The sequence below is a fragment of the Cebus imitator genome, unplaced genomic scaffold (assembly GCF_001604975.1).
Source record: "Cebus imitator isolate Cc_AM_T3 unplaced genomic scaffold, Cebus_imitator-1.0 Scaffold1036, whole genome shotgun sequence".
NCBI classification, from domain to species: domain Eukaryota; kingdom Metazoa; phylum Chordata; class Mammalia; order Primates; family Cebidae; genus Cebus; species Cebus imitator.
This window is the reverse complement of record NW_016108351.1, coordinates 24,363-31,841: the sequence shown is the minus strand read 5'-3', so window position 1 is coordinate 31,841 and position 7,479 is coordinate 24,363. Positions and strand designations below refer to the sequence as shown.

Sequence of the window (7,479 nt, the reverse complement as noted above, 5' to 3'; positions counted from 1 at the left end):
ACCCACCTCCATGCCTGGCTAATTTTTATGTTTTTAGTGGAGTTTTGCTCCTTGCCCAGGCTGGAGTGTAGTGGGGTGAACTTGGCTCTCTGCAACCTTCACCTCCAGGGTTCAAGTGATTCTTCTGCCTCAGCCTCAGGAGTAGCTGGGATTACAGGCGCACACCACCACACCCGGGTAATTTTTTATATTTTTAGTAGATACAGGGTCTCACCATGTTGGCCAGGCTGGGCTTGAACTCCTGACCTCAGGTGATCTGCCCACCTCAGCCTCCCAAAGTGCTGAGATTACCAACATCAGCCACTGTGCCCAGCCCTAATATGTAGAATATTGTATGTAGGTATTTTCCATGTTAGACCCCCTCTAAGAAGGGTTTCTATGTAAGAATAGTACAAATGATCTGGAAAGGTTAATAGGCTTGACAAATTTATGTTTCTTAACACCGTAAAAGTAGTCTGGTTGTCCTATGGCATATGCATAGGGCATATACCATACAGGGTTGGTTCCAGGACACCTAATTCTACCAAAATCCTGGCACACTCAAGTCCCTGCTGTGGGCCCTGCAGATCCCAAGTATGTGAAAAGTTGAGCCTCCATATATGCAAGTCTGCATTTAGTTGGAAAAGATCCACATATAAATGGGCCCATGCAGCTCAAACCCATGTTGTTCAAGGGTCCACTGTATTTGAAAATAAATTCAACAAAAAAGTTGCCTTGTTTTACAACATGTTGTATTCCTACCTCTCTCATATCTAAAAAAAAAAAAAAAACCATCTATTTACTATCCCATTGAGATAATACAACCTTTAGAATAGAACATGGGGCCTGGTGTTGTGGTTTACATCTGCAGTCCCAGCACTTTGGGAGGCTGAGTTGAGCAGATCACCTGAGGCCAGGAGTTTCAGACCAGCCTGAACAACATGGTGAAACCCTGTATCTACTAAAAATATAAAAAATTACCCGGTTGTGGTGGTGTGCGCCTGTAATCCCAGCTACTCCTGAGGCTGAGGCAGAAGAATCACTTGAACCCTGGAGGTGAAGGTTGCAGAGAGCCAAGTTCACCCCACTACACTCCAGCCTGGGCAAGGAGCAAAACTCCATCTCCATCTAAGAGAAGTTCATTTTCTTAATCATTAGGAAGAACTTAAAAGGGTAGTAAACTATGGTCGTTTGAGAAGAAGAGCAAGTGGTCATATTTGAATGTAACATACTCAACTGGGTTGGGAAAGAACCGGAATCTAGAGATTGGTCATAAAAGTGCAAAATCAGGCATTCTTGTAAACCATGTACTCTTGTAAACACTGATAAGACACAGCACTGAGCCCTGGGCCTTTCTTCTATAAAGTGGTTGTACAGGCTGAGGATCCCTTATCGGAAAATCCAAACTCTGAAATTCCCTTGTGAGCATTTCCTTTGAGTGTCATATTGGCACTCACAGTTTTAGGATTTGGGAACATTTTGGATTTTGCACTTTCAGATTTGGGATGCTCAACTGGTATATAATGCACATATTCCCAAATCTGAAAAAATTCCAAATCCAAAGTGCTTCTGCTCCAAAGCATTCAGATAAGGAATACTCAACCTGTAATGGATTGTACTAGATATATATTAGATTACCAGTTGTCAAAATTTGTATCTCAGAATCCTTGTTCTGTATCAGTGAAACAGGGATTTCATATGCCTTTGATTCACATTTTAATGTTTTAAACTTTAAAATGTTATATATGTTTATATACACTCAAGTGCATGTCATGCTAAATTTTAATATATGAGGACAACTGATTTGTACCACCAGGTTATCTCAAGAGAGTTATACTGAGTGAAGGCTGGGCATGGTGGCTCACACCTGTAATCCCAGCACTTTGTGAGGCCCAGGTGCGTGGATCACCTGAGGTCAGGAGTTGAGGACCAGCCTGACCAGCATGACAAAACCGTGTCTCTACAAAAAATATAAAAATTAGCTAGGCATGGTTGCACACACCTGTAATTCCAGCTACTGGAGAGGCTTAGGTGGGAGATCACTTGAACCCGAGAGGTAGAGATTGCAGTGAACCAAGATTGCACCACTGCACACCAGCCTGGGTGACAGAGCAAGACTGTCTCAAAAGCAAATATATATATGTGTATATATATATATATATATATACATATATATATATATATATATATAGTTAAAGTTTACATACTGTATGATTGCATTTATGTAACATTGAAATAACAAGACTGCAGAGATGGAGAACAGATTTAGTGGTTACTAGGAGCTCGGAATGGGAGGTGAGGGGTGGTGTGGTTGTAAAGTGGTAGCATGAGGGCGCTGTGTAGGGATGGAACAGTTCTCTATCTCAGGTGTGATTATACAAAGCTACAAATGTGATAAAATTTCACCCAACCACACACACACACATGCTACATACAAATCCTAGCATTCTCAAGTCCCATTTTGCATACAAAACTGTTGAAACCTGAATAAACTTGGGACTGTATCAAGGTCAGTTTCCTGATGGTGACGGTGTACTAGAGCCACATAAGTTATAACATTGGAGGACTTTATGCAAGCGTACTTTGGGTCTCCCTGTGTACCTTTTTTTTGCAAATTCCTGTGGTTCATAATTATAGTACTTTTAACATAAACAGTTGGTCAGGCATTGTGGCTCACACGTGTAACTGCAGCACTTTGGGAGGCTGAGGCAGGTGGACATCCTGAGGTCAGGAGACCAGCCTGGGCAGCATGGTGAAACCCCGTCTCTGCCAAAAATGCAAAAATTAGCTGGGCATGGTGGGGTGTGCTCCTGTAGTCTCAGCCACCTGGGAGGCTGAGGCATGAAAATTGCTTTGAACCTGGGATGCAGAGGTTGCAGTGAGCTGAGATCACACCACTGCACTCCAGCCTGAGCAACAGAGCAAAACTCTGTTGCAAAATATAAAGCAAAAAACAAAAAACAAAAAAACAAAAATAACCCTACAAACAAAAAGAGCAATGCATTTAGAGTACTTGAGAGAAAGTAAGCAAGAGGAAGAAAATGTAAATTGTCTATAATATTCATACCCAAGACAACAATCCTTGGAATAGTTTCTCACTGTGTGTATAGACTTGAAACTTTTTAAATACCATTTTATGTTTTAGGCTGGGTGCGGTGGCTTATGCCTGTAATTCCAGCAGTTTGGGAGACAACGGTGGGTGGATCACAGGTCAAGAGATTGAGACTATGCTGGTCAACTTGGTGAAATCCCTTCTCTATTAGCAATACAAAAATTAGCTGGGTGTGGTGGCATGTACCTATACTCCCAGCTACTACTAAGGAGGCTGAGGCAGGAGAATCGCTTGAACCCAAGAGGTGGAGGTTGCATTGAGCCAAGGTCATGCCACTGCACTGCAGCCTGGGCGACAGAGCAAGATTCTGTCTCGCAGGGGGTGGGGTTATTTTTTAATTAAAAATTTTTTTTCTTTTTCTCCTCAGAAAGGATAAAAATGTTATTGATTAGTAAGGCTGTAGTTTTATGTTGATATTTTGAAATTTTTAGGGTGGTGCTTGTTTGCTCCTGTAACATTATATAAGCACATTCAGTACTGTCAGAAGTAATTGCATTATGCAGTAACGTGACTGCCTCATGCATATATCTGCATTAGTACATATTGTAAAGTTTTATTTTTTACCAAAAAGCTTACAGCTACCAAGTATTCACATTCCTTAACATTATTACAGAATTAATTTAGAAATTTTCTACTTTTAAAACTTATAGATAGGTGTAATTAAATTCTTAGAGAGCATTAATGTACTATTTTTAAAACACACAGAAAACATTCTTTATCATTTGCAAAACATGCTTCATCATCTACTCATCTTTGTGAATCAGGTTTTACTTGATACCATGCAATCAAAACAAATTTGATATAAGACTGCCTAATTATCCATGATTTAAAGTTTGTGTTCATCGGAAGAACTGTATTGTTCTCATTATACACGTTCTACGTTAGGGTTTTTTTGTTTGTTTGTTTGTTTGAGACGGAGTCTCACTCTGTCACCCAGGCTAGAATGCAGTGGCACAATCTCAGTTCACTGCAACCTCCTCCAAGCTTCAAGCGATTCTCCTGCCTCAGCCTCCTGAGTAGGTGGGACTACAGGCATGTGTCACCATGCCTGTCTAATTGTGTGTGTATATTTTTAGTAGAGATATGGTTTCACCATGTTTTTCAGGCTGGTCTCGAACTCTTGACCTCAAATGATTCTCCCACCTCAGCCTCCCAAAGTGCTGTGATTACAGGCATGGGCCACCATACGCAGCCCCATTTGAGCTTTAAAATATACTGATATAATAAAATACTGCTTTAATCTGTTTCTTATGTTATAGATCCACATGAAATTCATTTAGAAAAATGTTCCTGTACTAAAATATTTAAAGCGATTGGATTATGATTTATAAGTTTTATTTTGTAGTTAGCATCTCTAGGGGAATTTCAGGGACACTGTTGCTGTCTTGTGATTATTGATCCTTTTAAAAATCATTGTATTTGAGAAATAAAGTAGTAGAAAATCTATGACACAATAGGGAATTAAAGTAGACAGCACACTCAGCTGCACTGTGTTTAAATATTTTAATGACTTTCTGTACATTGTGCTAGTGGTTAAGATCTGAGACTCTAGAGTCAACCCGAGTTGAAGTCTTGGCTCCATCACTTTATCTCTTGTCCATTTCTTCCTCCATAGAATGAGAGTCATAATAGTGTTAACTCATAAGATTATTGTGAATATGAAGTGCACTAGTAGTACATGTAAACAGTCCTGGTCCCTGGCATAAATACACTCATAAAATATAGTTATTATTATTTTAGAACATGGTTGAGATCTACTTTATGTTTAATATGTCTTTTCCTCACTTAACATATCGTGGCTGGGCACAGTGGCCATCATCCCAGCACTTTGGGTGGCTGAGGTGGGTGGATCATCTGAAGTCAGGAGTTTGAGACCACCCTGGCCAACATAGAGAAACCTCATCTCTACTAAAAATACAAAAATTAATTCCTGTGAAATGGGGAGTGAAGAAGCCTCTGTGGAGGGTGGTCAGAGGAGTCAGTGAGTCAGCGTGTGGAAGCATTCAGCATTGCGCCAGATACGTGGCAGGAACGCTGGATGCACCACTCCCAACCCTGCGTTACCTGGCTGTGAGGCGATATAGGTCCAGCAGGGGTTTGCAGAGCCTCTTCTGTGCCCGTGAGAATGTGGCCTCAGCCCAGGACAGCAACTGGTGGGCCACCTGGAGAGGGAGGGGACACTGAGAGCTGTCTCAGTCGTCCTGAACTGCCAGGCATGACCTATCCTTGCTCTCACTTACCAGCTCCAGGGTGACTTTCATGGCCCCCAGGGCTGTCCTGATGGGCCTGGGACCCTCGTTGCCTGGCATCCGGGGTTCCCAGGCCTGCAGCCACTATATGGCTTCCTCTGCCCGCTCCCGCCACACCTCCTCCAGGGGCTGCAGCATCACCTCCAGGTAGCCATCCTTCATTGTGGTCAGGGGCCTTTCAATGGGCCGCCATCACCCACTATGAGGCCTCTGGGCAGTTCAGAGGCCCAGCCCAGTCCTCGAGGAGATATAGGGTCTGTTCCTGGGATTAAGATGGTGGGGGAGTGGGGGAAAAGAAACAGAACAGCAGGCACTGGAGATTGCAGGCAAGGTGTCACAGCAGACCCGAGCTGCCTCTGCATGGCCTGCTCACAGGTTGTCTGGGAACTTGGATTGGGGGAGGGTTCCCACCAATCCTAAAAGTGATACAAGGCTCTCTGCACCTGTTTGTACAAACGTGGTTTATGCTGAACCCCTGCTTGCCTCCTAGGAGTCTGACAGTGTGCTCTGAGCCAAGCAGCACCTGCCAATGTGGAAACCCCACTAAACACCCTGGGTGACATAGTGCTGGGACAGCCAAGTGCATCCCGTGTGAAGGTGCAGGGACTGGAAGAGGACACTGGGTGCTGGCCCTGGTTCCCTAGACTCTGCCCTGGCCCCCTTCCCTGCCCCGACACTACTACCTCCTCTCACTGTAGTCAATGACAGCCACGAACAGCAATCTTCCAAATTCACTGTCCTGTGGGTGGCCATGGGACTCTGGCACAGCAGAGAAGATATGGAGGTGACATTCAACAGCCAATGAGATGGATGCCCACCCTGGCGTTGGGCAGGGTGTTAGCCCAGGATGGTGGAGAGGCCAGAAGTTCCTAGTCCTGCCAGGAGGGCAGTAGAGGCAGTCACTGTGAGCATTTAACAACAATACAGCCACAAAGAACTCATTGTGGAACCACAAAGAGACCCTGTGGCAGTGAGCTTCACAGAAACAAGGCTGTACACTCAAAAGAAAGCAGGTGGAGGACTGAAGAAACTGAGGCAGAAGGTATAAGGGATATTAGCTTGGAGACCTTGTAGGAATGAGACAGCAGCCCACAAAAAAAGAACGTTAGGTCAGGCGCGGTGGCTCACACTTGTAATCCCAGCACTTTGGGAGGCTGAGGCCAATGGATCATGAGGTCAAGAGATCAAGACCATCCAGGCCAAATGGCGAAACCTCATCTCTACTAAAAATACAAAAATGAGCCAGGCATTATGCATGCCTGTAATCTCAGCTACCTGGTGGGCTGAGGCAAGAGAATCGCTTGAATATGGGAGGCAAACGTTGCAGTAAGCCTAGATCGTGCCACTGTGCTCCAGCCTGGTGACACAGCAAGGATCCATCTCAGAAAAAAAAAGAAACCACCACCATTTGCAGGACTGGATATGAAAAGGAATAAAAATGTACAAAGTTAAATGCATGCTGTAGAAGAACCACCACCTGTTCAGCTGCTGAGCACGCCATCATTCCTAACTCAGCAAAAGAACCCCCACTCCGGGAAAAACTAAAAGCGAACTGCTGGTTCCAAAATGCATTTTTGTGGTTGGAGATCTGTGTTTCCCAAGCCCTCCTTCCAGTCCCTGGCACTGTGACAAGCATTTCTCACCCCTGGGGACGTGGGGCTGGAGATACAAAAGGGAAAGTCACCAAGGTTGAGTTTTAGCTGTCTGCATCCTTGCAGCCAGGGCCAGAGGGCCATGAGGGGTTTCCTAGCTCCCGCCGTCCACACTGGACTCACAGGGCATGACTCTGCTGCAGTGGCCGGGCTTACCTCCATGAAGTGATTGCTCAGGGAGGGCCCCGAGTCATTCTTGAAGGTCTGGCTGACACGGAGATGCCTCTTGTTGCTGCTCTCATCCCAGTGCTTCCCATAGCTCGCCTCCAGTTCAAGTGATTCTCCTGCCTCCAGAGAAGCTGGGATTACAAGCACCTACCACTACACCTGGCTAATTTTTGTATTTTTAGTAGAGATGGGGTTTCACCATGTTGGGCAGGCTGGTCTTGAACTCCTGACCTCACGATCCACCCTCCTCAGCCTCCCAAAATGCTGGAATTACAAGCGTGAGCCACTGCATCTGGCCTTGCTTTTTTTTTTTTTTTTT

The 7,479-nt window shown here is 44.6% G+C and overlaps 1 long non-coding RNA gene across 1 annotated transcript in view; it reads right to left on the bottom strand.

Annotated features, from left to right (window-relative positions):
* Positions 1–7,115: 7,115 nt before the first annotated feature.
* The window catches only part of LOC108298677, a 12,010-nt gene continuing 11,646 nt past the window's right edge, over positions 7,116–7,479 (bottom strand). Inside the window, exon 3 of the long non-coding RNA XR_005198792.1 lies at positions 7,116–7,280. This is a non-coding gene — a long non-coding RNA (uncharacterized LOC108298677). The remainder of the gene's footprint in view (positions 7,281–7,479) is intronic.